The sequence below is a fragment of the Bactrocera neohumeralis genome, chromosome 2, assembly GCF_024586455.1.
Source record: "Bactrocera neohumeralis isolate Rockhampton chromosome 2, APGP_CSIRO_Bneo_wtdbg2-racon-allhic-juicebox.fasta_v2, whole genome shotgun sequence".
NCBI classification, from domain to species: Eukaryota; Metazoa; Arthropoda; class Insecta; order Diptera; family Tephritidae; genus Bactrocera; species Bactrocera neohumeralis.
The window spans coordinates 33,534,241-33,547,932 of NC_065919.1; the positions used below are offsets into that span (position 1 = coordinate 33,534,241).

The window sequence follows — 13,692 nt, forward strand, 5'->3', positions numbered from 1 at the left end:
AGAACGAGCGAGTTAGAACACCAAGTGCTTTGGCAGTCAACAAGGGCATACACACATACAGCGAGGCAGAGAAGCAGTGATCTGAAGTGAATACTTGGCTTATGATTATACTCTCAAATTCATGAATCACCCTTATTGTTCACTCATACTTGCTCTTACTAAAAATATTATATTCTCACAATCACATGGCTTGCTTGTGTAGTAATGATTGTGAATATCTCTCACAATCACTTATCGCTCACACTTGACTTGGCTTGCTTCTCTGTTTACAATTGTTTGGGCTATTCGTTGCATACCATTAGATGAGTTGAAAGGCTCATGAATACATTCACTAATAAGTTGCTCATTGTTTATTCATAAATATATTCACAAATTTCATGCCTATTAAAAATATATTTTATACCTACGCGGAGGGGTTTTAAAAGGAACGAAGCGCGTGATTGTAGTGACTACAAAACTGAAACTTCTTTATTTCTTATCCTTTTATTAAATTACTTTCTTAAACCTACATGCAAAGCTTTATCTTACATTCTAGAAAGTGGAGAGCTTAGGTAGATGAGTCCCTGAATTTTATACCTACGCGGAGGGGTTTTAAAAGGAACGAAACGCGTGATTGTAGTGACTACAAAACTGAAACTTCTTTGTTTCTTATCCTTTGATTCAGTTTTCTTTTTAAACAGCACAAGAAATCACATTAAAACATAGTAAAATTACTAAGAGATACTGTTTGTTGGAGTTAGTTTCTATGTAGTTTGCGGGGTATACTTACTTTTCCTTTAGTTAAATATCCCTTTGTGTATTAAGTGAAATAAAAGATTTCCTAATTTTAGTGGGAAAAAAGTGTAACAATTTGTATATACAGTGACGAGCAATACTGTAACACCCCACAGTGATCCATTCTAAAATGACGTCGAAAACAAAAATAAAGAAGGATTTTAATGATGTAATTTTAGTTTTCAATTAATTGTAGCCTTAGCTTTATTAAAGTAACTAATCATGGTAATTTAATAACAATTCAATATGTTTAAAAGTAATAAAGTAAAAAAAGCTCAATGTTACAGTTTTGCACTCGATGTAATGTTAAAACATAATAACCAAAAAGTTAATATTTGGTCAAAAAACCCTTAGCTTTTTTTAAAGCGTTCAACCGGTTGGGCATACTTTGTGTATATTTCGATACAAAATCGGGGGGTATTGCATTCCAAACTTCTTGCTTCCGCTCCCACAACTCATTTACCCCCTTAGGATTAGGGTACTTCGCCAGCTGCGCCTTGACATGACTCCACAAATTTTCGATTGGATTCATATCCGGTGATTGAGGGGGCCATGTAAGGGTCGAAAATTTTTGACGTTTTATCCAATCTTGTACAAGGCGAGACGTGTGCTTCGGGTCATTGTCTTGCTGAAAGATAACTTTTTCAGCAGCAAGACCCAAATTTTCGATGACTATCGCCAAATTTTGTTGTAAAATGGTCAGATACTGCTCCTTACGCATGATTCCATTAATGCGTACCAGACGACCTATACCGTTTTTGGTGATACACCCCCAAACAATGATTGAACCGCCACCATGTTTTACAGTTTGGGAAACATGGTTTGGTTTAATCGTGTTTGGGTCCCGTGTATAGTAAGGAACGCCCATCAGACTAATAACGATTTATTTTTGTTTCATCAGACCATATTACCTTTAAAATAAAAAATAAAGTGAATATTTTTATAATTTCAACATTTTTTGTTTTAAACTTACCATATCCCAATCTTCTTCAGTCCAATGCTCATGTTTTGCAACAAAATCGCGCCGCAGCTGCACATGTCTTTTTGTCAACATCGGTTTTTTTTTTCTTTTCAGATGCTTTGAGTCCAATTTTTTTTAAGGAACGGCGCGCTGTCCACTCACTTGCTTCGATATTTAGCACTTTAAGAGCTGCCGCGGGTGTTACCGCATTGTTCGAAGTGACCAATTGGGCGAGATGGCGGCATTGTCGGTCGTTAATTTTTCTGGGCCGACCACCCTTTTTCTTGGATGAGGTTTTAAAATATTTTTGTTTTAACCTGTGCACTGTCATATGGCTAACTTTACATTCTGTTGCTATTTTACGCACAGATTGCTCCTCCATTATTAATTTTAAAATTTTCTGCGTATTTTCTGGCTGCATGGTCACGTTTGCTACTTGACAACTCAATTATCACTTAACAACTAAAAAACTCCTGCGTGCTTATCGCAATTGCAAAAAATAACGGTAATAAAAGATCACATGACACGCGTGCATAACTGTAACATTTTAGTTATTCTTAAATTTCGCTGTTCACAGTAATTTATTGTTGTTTTATGTTAGCACTTTTACAGTAGAGGTAAAATATGATGTCCACATACAACATTTCAAACAAAAAAAATAGAGTTTTAACTCTAACTGGTGAAATATACTTAGTTGAAATAAAAGCGCCTTTAACGTGTTACAATATTGCTCGTCACTGTAGGTATGTATTTCCCTTTGCGGCCGAAACTTCAATAGTTTTTCAATACAAATTCCAAGATTTTCAAAATATTTACAATTCTTTAGGTTTTTTTTTATTACACTGTTCACTATCCACTATTGATGCTCTTGATGCTCCTGCGTCCTGCACACACACACGCGACAGGATGGGGAATCCAAATTTGGACCAGAACTTTTCAACGCTTGTAAATTGGCGGATCAACGGGAACGAGTTGGCGATCAAAAAAAAAGGGCGAAGTGTTTAGATTACCGGCGTAAAACGAATTGTGTTCCACCCTGATCTAAACAATCCTTTTTGATCGGTTGAGTGGTGAAAAATGATGATGGTGGGTGTGTAGGGTGGTTGGTTTGTTGCGGACCTCACCGACGGGGGGTTATTGCGGGTTTCTTCTACGTCCATTTCTAGTGGAATAGGAATATGTATATTAAACATGGTTTTGCTAGTAGTATGAAGTATGCTACTCATTATATATGTATATGTGTATACAATATATATATAGGTATATGTATTTATGTCTTTATATGATACTTTTATTTATATGTATTATATATTATTTATATATGGATTTTGTTGTTTATTATTAATCGCGTTCATTATGTTTTTGGTTTGTACGTACGGATTGTAAAACGGTGTATTTTTAATTAATTATTGGTTGATTTTATTTATGCGTTTGCGTTCGCTTTTTTTCGGTGATCGGTTCTTCGGTATTTGGAAGAAAACACAATTTCACTAATGGTCGAGTTAGTAGGCCAGTTTGTATTCGTACATCTACTACTCTTATATAACCATCTCGTCCCCGATGTACCTTTTCAATGCGACCTAGTCGCCATTCGGTTGGGGGAAGGCATTCGTCCTGTATGATGACGCATTCGCCTGTACTGGGTTCCTTCTGGGTCGTTTTCCATCGATATCTCTTATGGAGATCTTTAAGATAGTCCTCCTTCCATCTGTGGCTGAATTCATGATGCAGAATCTTGATTCTTTCCCATCGGTTTATTAAAGTGAGTGAGTCTCCCTCACCTCAGGGATGGCGAGAAGAGGAGCTCCTCTGAGAAAGTGTTCAGGTGTAAGAGCTGGGAAATCGGAGGGGTTTTGCGAGAGTGGTGATATAGGTCTTGAATTTAATACGGCTTCGATACGAGTGAGTAGTGTAGTAAGCTCCTCATAATTGAATTTATGATTACCAGCCGTTTTCTTTAAATGGGACTTAAAGCTTTTCACTGCTGATTCCCAAAGTCCACCCATGTGTGGAGAACATGGAGGTATAAACTGCCAATCGATCCCTTGGGGTGCATATTCTTTAACTATTTCAGGGGATACTTCTTTCATAAAGTTTATGAACTCTTTCTCGGTGGCTCTTTGAGCTCCGATAAAGTTTTTTCCATTGTCGCTCATAATCTTTGAGGGAGATCTGAGCAAAGCTCGAGGTGTACTGCCTTCGTCGTAAAACATACAAAAACAGCCACATACCCTTTTCTAAAGGAAGAAGATCTTAACATCGAGGCCTTTATCTGAAAAAGTCCAGCAAAATCAACCCCAGTAAAAGGTAGAGCATAATTGCAGCATTCAGGTGGTAAAGCTGCCATGATCTGCGTACGCATTTTATGTTTGTACAAGGTACATTGTTTACACATAAAAATCGTCTTTTTAAGTTGTGGCTTAAGTCGCGGTATATAAAATTCTTGTCGGACCATTTGCTGCATCAAGCGATGCTCACCATGTGGTGTAAGTTGGTGAAGGTATATTAAGAATAAATGAGTAAAACGGGATTTCTTAGGTATAATAATGGGATGCCGTTCGTTGTTACTGAGGCTGGAATTCGCTAATCTTCCATTTGCCCTTATTAATCCCTTAGCGTCCAAGAATGGATTTAAGATAAGAAGAGAGCTTCCCTTTTCGAGTGGTCGTCTTTCGACCAACTTTGCTTTCTCTCGACTGAAATAGCGAGTTTGGGTGTAGGTAATGAGACTAACTTTGGCATGTTGCAAATCGGTATGCGTTAGTTGTACGCAAGGATCATTTGGTATCCCTTTCATTTTTTGTTTAAGTCTTTGGGTGAATTTGTGCATGTAAGCGACTACTCTTAGTGCTCTAAAAAATGAAGAAAATCGGTGGAGAATATCATCCTCTTCTGGAGTGATATGAAAATTTTAAATCTTCCGACTTTCCGGCGGTATTATATTACGAGCGGTAGACTTTGGCCAGAATTCTTGTGATTCTGTTAACCATGTTGGACCATTCCACCAGAGTGTAGTGCTGGTGAGGTGCAGTGGTTTGCAACCTCTTGTCCCAAAATCCGCTCCGTTATCCGCGCTTGCAACATGTTGCCATTTTGCTGGGCCAACTAAGTCTAAAATTTGGGATACTCGGTTAGATACATAGGTCTTCCAGCAATAGGGTGGTTTTTCTAACCATGCTAAAACTATTTCTGAGTTTGACCAAAGATGTGTTTTATGATCGGTTAATTTCAGATGGGTTTGAACTATTGAAATTAATTTTGCTAACAGAAGAGCACCATTCAGTTCAAGCCGTGGCAGACTGAGTGTCTTCAAAGGTGCAACTTTGACTTTGGCTATCAAGATGTGTGCAGATATTTTGTTATCGTACTGTGTGCGTACGTAAACTGATGCGCAATAAGCCTTTACAGAGGCATCACAGAAACCGTGTAATTCTGTGTTAATGTTAGCGGTGAAATTTACCCATCTAGGGATACGAATTTCTGATATAGTATGCAAATTGTTAGCAAATTGTACCCATTTTATTAAACGTACAGGTTTTACCTGTTCATCCCATTCAGTGCCATCTTGCCACAATTCTTGAATGAGGATTTTTGCTTGAATCATTATTGGCGAAAGCCATCCTGCGGTGTCGAAAAGTTTTGCCACCGAGGAAAGTATTTGGCGTTTGGTTATGGCGGACTTTGCAGATATTGACTCAATTGTATATGAGAATTGATCTGTTATCGCATTCCATTGAATCCCTAGGGTTTTTGTTGTACTGGCCGTTTCACATTTAAGGAAATTTGTATCTATTAAGTCTTCCTTTTTTATGTGTTTTATTATTTCGGGATGATTTGATGTAATTTTCTTTAAGGGGAATCCCGCTTAATTTAGTGCTTTGATCACTTGAGATAGTGATTCGCACGCTAAGGACAGACTGTGGCTACCTGATAGAATATCATCCACATATGTTTGTGTTTGTAACACAGAAGCTGCTAAGGGCAAATTTGTTTCACACGTTTTTGCCACTTCATTCAGTGTCCTGATCGCCAAATAGGATGCGCAATTGATGCCAAAGGTGACGGTTTTAAGTTTGTAGTCGCTGATTGAACTATTACTCGATTTGCGGAAGACTATACGCTGGAAATCTTGGTCATCTATATGTATTAGAATTTGTCTGTACATTTTCTCTACATCCCCATTAAAAACGTATTTGAACATGCGCCAATTTAATATTAACAGCATGAGGTCAGGTTGTAAGGTTGGGCCAGTATATAGTACGTCGTTGAGTGATTTGCCTGAGCTCGTACACTTTGAGGCATTGAAAACCACACGTACTTTTGTTGTGAGTTTATCAGGTCGTATTACCCCGTGATGTGGCAGGTAAAAAGATTAATATCTACCTTTAGATACTTTTTCATATGGTACAGCTTCTTCCCTATGATTGAGGTCTAGATATTCGTCCATCACATTATCATATGCTGATTAGAGCTCACTTTTTTTCATCAAGCTTTTTCCCAGGCTTAGAAATTGCTGGACTGCTGATATTCTAGAGTGGCATAGAGCTATGGTTTCAGGAAAAGTTGGTTTGAATGGTAGTCGCACAACATAATGACCATATTCGTTTCTTGTTGTTGTGGGCTTGTAATAGGCTTCGCATGCTTGATCTTCTTCTGAAAGTTGAGTAGTCTGAGGTAATTCTTTTACTTCCCAGAATTTTTTGAGTTCATCATTTAAATTTTCGTTTGAAATATTTTCAACTTCAGTTGTAAAAGAAGAATTTTCTCTGTGACTTGGCCACTTAATATCCACCCAAAGATTGTATTTTGGGCTAACAATTTATTGGATGTTTTTTCTATACCTTTAAGAATTATTTGAGGTATTAAGTCACTACCTAATAACAAATCGATTTGTGATGGGGTATGGCAGTTGGGATCTGCTAATTTGAGATATGAGCATTTTCCCATTGCTTTTTGTTTACTTCACAGCTTGGAAGCAAATTTGTAAGTTGCGGTAGAACGATGGCTTGTGCATCTATTCTTATATCCGCGTTTGGGGAAACTATAGTGATTGGGCAAATTTTGTTTGAATTTTGTATAATTCGTCCGCCCATTCCTGAAATTTGGTAATTTGAATTTTTGACAGGCAATTTTAGCCGATTTTGAGCTTTAGATGATATAAAGGATCTTTGAGAGCGATGACCGCAGTGGGTAAAAGAATTTTGCTTTCATTTTCTGAATGAAGAGCTTGAATTTTTGCTGCTTTAGAGCAACATGGTTGTTCTTCCCTTTTTTCGGGATTTGAGATTTCGGGATTATCACTTTTGGTTGTAGTGACTAACCCAGTGGTTTTATGAATTTGATTTTGCTTCATATTTTGAAAATTTGTAATATGAAGCAATGAGCGATGTCTTCGTTGACAGTACACAGAATTAAATTTGCTTTCACAGTCTTTTGTCCCATGAGAATTGGACAGACAGTTCCTGCAAAGTTTATGTTGTCGGACAAGATTGTTTCTATTTGAAACAGACATTTTTTTAAACTTCTCGCAAGATCTTATATTGTGACCTCCTTTACATATTTCACATAATGATTGCCAATGATTTGTTTGATTTGTCACAAATGTTTGGCTTCTATTAGCGTCCCTATTATATTGTGTACTAGCTGTTACCCTGTGTTTTTCGCTACACCTAAATCGATTAAAACTCTTAAGGGTTTTTACTTTGTGTTTTATTTATTGTTGTAAAACTGTTACTTATTTATAAAACATTTTTAAAACATATTGGTATACAACATTTTTGGTTTTTCCACCTGGCGCGTAAATGAATAAGCACCTTGGTGTTCCCACTCTCGAGCATGCGACGAACAATTGGCCGTGGGAGAAGCACGGTTCTTCCAAATTGACGCCGCACAATTGAAACGTTTGCCCTTGTGATTTTTTGATGGTCATCGCAAAGCCAAGACGTACTGGGAACTGCAAGCGCTTAAATTCAAACGGCATGTCCGTTGGAATCATGGGAATGCGTGGTAAGAGTACAACTTCGCCTGCTGCCTTGCCATTTAGTATTGTTGCTTCAATCAAATTTGGCCACAATTTTTTGACTGAAAGTCTTGTGCCATTAAACAAAGTCGGTGGCTTCAGATTTCGTAGAAGTATAATGGGTGAACCGACTTTCAGAACCAAACGATGCGGTGGCAGACCGGGGGGATCCAAAGAATTCAAGAATTCAGTTGGATAATTGACTACTTCATCTTGATTCAAAACGCTATCAATCGATGTATATGTTGTAGCTTCTCCTGTCAGTTTCTCTTGAATGGCAAAATTGATTTCGTTGACGTGTACATTTTTCGGTGCCAATATTGCGCGTCCACTTAAATAATCGTGGCGTTGATAGTGTTGAACAATATTCGGAAATACACTTTCAATCAATTCTTCTTTCGATTGTAAAAGTGTACAAAGGTTGTTCGGCAATGTGATCAAACCGATATCATCGATTGGTATTTTGCCTTCGCCAATGTCCAACAGCTGCTTCGAAAACGCCGCTGCGGATCGATCATTTTGCAATTGGACTCGCATGTTGATGGTAAGAGTCAGCCTTTGAACATGTCTCCACAAAACTGACGATTTTAAACATGCGTTTATTTCGTCGGCAGGAGTTGATCGAGGAATGACTGACAAAGTTTGCCGAAAATCGCCGGATAATAAGACTAATGTTCCGCCAAAAATTTGTTGCTTTTGGCGTAAATCTTGCATTGTTCTATTGAATGCTTCTAAAGACTTTTTGTTAGTCATTGGGCACTCATCCCATAGAACTATTCCAGCTCCTCGCAAAACTTTTGCCATTGTTGAATTCCTCGATATGTTGCCGTTGGTGTTTCAACGACTTGGATGTTCAACGGTAATTTCAACGCAGAATGTGCTGTTCGGCCGCCATCAAGTAGAGTAGCAGCGATGCCTGACGAATCAATTGCCAGCGCAATTTTCTGCTGTGACCGTATTGTAGCAAGAATCAAAGAGATCAGAAACGTTTTCCCTGTACCACCGGGCGCATCCAGAAAGTAGAATCCACCGGCGTTATTGTCAACCGCTCGTATAATCTTATCATAAGCATTTTTCTGCTGAATATTCAATTTGGTAATGTTAGCTTGTATGAAAGCACGCAATTCATTGCAATCGTATTGTTGTTCACGTTGAAGCTCATGGTCAATGACTGGGCGCAGTAATGCCAAGTTGCGCTAATGCCTTATTCGCAATTGTAAGGCACAGATCTTCAACCAATATCAAAGCATCATTATACATTTGTAATGTATATAGCAAGTCTGCGTCCGATGCTCGATTACGCGCCAAAATTAATAAGTCCTCGGTCATGCAGTCTTTGTACTTATTCCACAGTTATTGCGGATTTCACGGAAGGCATGTAGATATTATTATGGCGAATAGTACGCGTATTTGTTTTGGATGAGATGTGAGTGATGCGTCATGAAGTGCGGTGTCCCAATGCATATCATCTTCTAACAAATGCAATCGCTGACATGCTTCACGATACGTCGCACACAACTGACCGTCAACAGTTTTTAAATCATCAAATGATCTTGGTCCGCGCACGTTGACTAATAGCAGACGCAAATAAAAACATTCGGCGTTGTTCGGATGGATGGTGTAAATGCGTCTTATGGCATCGATTTTACGGACATTTGGATAACCGTCAACACGCTCCCCTTGCTTTCGTCGTTGAAATGTTTTCGATGATGGATTCCAAGTAAAAAATATTGTGGTATTTCGGAATATAGCAATGTTCTTGCAATTTCATCGTTTTCACACAACTCGAAAAAGGTAGTTAGTGTTGTCCCCGGTGGTCGTGCTAGAGTATGCATATTTGAAGTACATAAATAAAAATGGAAAAATTAACCTAAAACTACATCTTAAACTATGTATTTTACCCACACACGCATATGCAATAAGACCCACCAACAGTGTGATGTAAAACCAACAGTTTATTTGCAAACCGCATTAAAGCACTTACGAAACAATAACAATACTCACTTGCTTTGTGTGTGTTGCACGGTCAGCAGAAAAACACAAAATCGGTTCGAATAAATGTAGCAAATCGATGGAATTAAATCTGGAAAAAACACACAATGTTGAAACACTTTTTTTTACACACACCGCGCATTTTCAAGCGACAATCGAACCGCATGGCATCACATACGAAACAACAACAATACTCACTTGCTTTGTGTTGTACGCAGAATGTTAATCACGTTGAAATCTGAGAAAAATGCACACAATGTTGAAACATTTTTTTGATACACTCTGTGCATTCGGAACACTTACGTTCTGTATGTCTTGTTAGCTTGACAGTCATCCATAGAAAGAACGAATGACAGGCAAAAACGATCAACATGCGATGTCAATGTTTTTTATTAATTGTAAACATCCGCCAGTTGTTTCTGTTTATTAGTAAAAGGCATTTGACAGGACTGCCAATCTTGCGCGGCAAAACATTATTTCATGAGAATTTGTATAGGCGGGATGTAACATTTTTTTGTTTTTTTTTTTTTTTGCAAAACGTGCAATGTTACACACATTATATTTCTTATGTGCACCCTCCAAACAGACCCCAATCACCCCTGAAAATTTCATTGAAATCGGGCAAGCCGTCTAGGAGGAGTAAGCGAACAGGAAGTTTTGCCACTTAATTTTATATCGGATGATTTTTTAAGAGCTTGATAACTTTTTTTTAAAAAAAAAAAAAACGCATAAAATTTAAAAATCTCATCGGTTCTTTATTTGAAACGTTAGATTGGTTCATGACATTTACTTTTTGAAGATAATTTCATTTAAATGTTGACCGCGGCTGCGTCTTTGGTGGTCCATTCGGAAAGTCCAATTTTGGGCAACTTTTTCGAGCATTTCGGCCGGAATAGCCCGAATTTCTTCGGAAATGTTGTCTTCCAAAGCTGGAATAGTTGCTGGCTTATTTCTGTAGACTTTAGACTTGACGTAGCCCCACAAAAAATAGTCTAAAGGCGTTAAATCGCATGATCTTGGTGGCCAACTTACGGGTCCATTTCTTGAGATGAATTGTTCTCCGAAGTTTTCCCTCAAAATGGCCATAGAATCGCGAGCTGTGTGGCATGTAGCGCCATCTTGTTGAAACCACATGTCAACCAAGTTCAGTTCTTCCATTTTTGGCAACAAAAAGTTTGTTAGCATCGAACGATAGCGATCGCCATTCACCGTAACGTTGCGTCCAACAGCATCTTTGAAAAAATACGGTCCAATGATTCCACCAGCGTACAAACCACACCAAACAGTGCATTTTTCGGGATGCATGGGCAGTTGGCCACCAAGATCATGCGATTTAACGCCTTTAGACTATTTTTTGTGGGGCTACGTCAAGTCTAAAGTCTACAGAAATAAGCCAGCAACTATTCCAGCTTTGGAAGACAACATTTCCGAAGAAATTCGGGCTATTCCGGCCGAAATGCTCGAAAAAGTTGCCCAAAATTGGACTTTCCGAATGGACCACCTAAGACGCAGCCGCGGTCAACATTTAAATGAAATTATCTTCAAAAAGTAAATGTCATGAACCAATCTAACGTTTCAAATAAAGAACCGATGAGATTTTGCAAATTTTATGCGTTTTTTTTTTTTAAAAAAGTTATCAAGCTCTTAAAAAATCACCCGATATATGTATATAGATTATTGCTGGCTAAGGGTTTAAAAAAGTTTTTATTCGACTCATTTTGATAATTTTTTTGCTTGACTATTTTTTTGTCAACTCGCTCAGCTATTTCGTACTGAGTTGTTAAGAAATCTTTCATTTGACGTCATTTTGGCGATTTCTTTCTTGCCACTAGTGATTGCTCCCATCGTAGCAAAGCAGCATCAGGCAGTGTTGCTGCACATATATTTACTAGGATAGGGTCCCCCGATTCTGTGGAAATCTTTTGTGTTTCTAACACAGATAAACAATTAGTCACTGTCGAGTATAGTTTTTGAAACTCTTGGCTGGTTTCTTGTTGAATTTTTGGTAAATTTATTAAAATTGTTATTTGGTTGTCTACCAATACTCTTTCATTTTCGTATCTTTCGACCAGTGCTTCCCAAGCCAGATTAAAGTTTTCGTCATTTAAAGCGAAACGCTTGACGATACTGCCAGCTTCCCCTTTTGTTTTGTATCTGAGGTGGTACAGCTTTTGAGCTCGTGAAAGTTTGGGATGGTTAATGCAGAGAACATAAAACATAGAGAAGGTGCAGGTTCGACAGCGAACATTTGATAAAATTGCGACACGGAATCTCACCACACAACAACAGAATTCACGCTGTGAAATGTTAACGTTTTTAACAGTTCTCCACATACTCAAACAGAGAATATGAAGAGAAATAAAATATGTACGGCATATGATGCCATAGCATGTATGCGCAATCAAGGAATATTGAAGAAAAATATGAAGAATATGAAGACACATAAATATATACATATATGCATGCTCCTTATGATTCTCCCAACACAGCATTGTGATATTTCCATGCTTCAATTTTGCTTTCGCAATGTATGCAAATATGTATGCTTTAACGTTTTGCCGTCGGCATTTCCATACTGGCATGCAAAAATAATTATGATATGAGTATAATTTTGTATGAATGCATCCATAGTACTATTTACAGTCATTTTGGACTTGTATATTTAATAATTTAATTTGATTTTTACATAATATACTATACTAATAAATATTTTTGTATTATGTTTCTTAGTAATAGAAATTGAATTTATCTCAACAATATATAAATATATCGTCTATCATATTAATCTTGTTATCTGCACATATGATTGCATGTATGTATACGCATGTGCGCGTTCAGAAATTCAAATCATGATTTTATCACTTATAAATACATATATTACATGTGCGCGGATTGATCTGCATGTTCATTTACATTCATTTATACTTATATGTACATATATTTGTATACACTTCCGAACAAATAATGCACAAGCATACAAACATACATATGCGTACACATATGAATATGTCACCAACAAAAATTGAAGCATTGTTCTACAAAAACAACAATTGTCTAAATAGCAGAAGTCACAGGTCAACATGGCAGCCAAATTGGCGAAGCTCAAATGTGGTAAATTTAGTGTGGCAACATAGCCGTTGTCGATTTACAATATTTGTCTAAAATATTTTTCCGTGACTCGCAAAATCTGCGTCGATATGTATTCACGCTCATACATACGTATACATACATACATATTTACGCTGGTTTGTTGGTGGAGCTGTACAGCGGCAAGGGAAGCGGTGACAATTGGCGGCTATTCGTTTATTTTTTTCGGCACAGCTTGGATTTTCTGTCATCACACAAGTGCTGAACACAATGAGCGCGGCAGACTGCAAACGAATATTAGAATACACACGTTCTTAGGGACACAGTTATTGAGCCAGCTGCACAACTACATAACTGTGTCCATAAGAACGTGTGTATTTTAATATTTGACAGATGTCGCTTGCAGTCTTGACTCTTTGACAAAACGCCTGTTTCGGCCATTGGTTGACCGTGACAACGGAGATGCGAAAGATGCCTGCGACACTTGCTATTATGAATGTATGTACATATGTATGTATGTGGCTCGCATTTGCTTTCATAAACATATAGACAAATGTGCCAAAGCAGAGAACGTAAAAGAATAGAGAAGGCAGAGAACGTAAATTTATAGAGAAGGTCCAACAACGGACAGGCGTGTAAACTGTCAAAAGCTAACAAAATGCGATGAGTGCATTTCACCACAGCTATCTAAGAAGGAGAAATCTTAACAGTGGCGCGTGAACAGAGCTGAGCATTTAATGAAAATTGGGCTCAGAAACATGCATTGCTATTACAGACGTATGTTGGCCTTTTGCTTATATTTTTATATGCTCATATGCCATCATGTTAATTGATGTGATTACCATTTTGCGTATTTCTA

General features: G+C 37.7%; 1 long non-coding RNA gene across 1 annotated transcript in view; it reads right to left on the minus strand.

Annotated features, from left to right (window-relative positions):
- Positions 1-1,017: 1,017 nt before the first annotated feature.
- Positions 1,018-13,692, minus strand: part of LOC126764550 (uncharacterized) — a 63,029-nt gene continuing 50,354 nt past the window's right edge. Inside the window, exon 3 of the long non-coding RNA XR_007668063.1 lies at positions 1,018-2,897. This is a non-coding gene — a long non-coding RNA (uncharacterized LOC126764550). The remainder of the gene's footprint in view (positions 2,898-13,692) is intronic.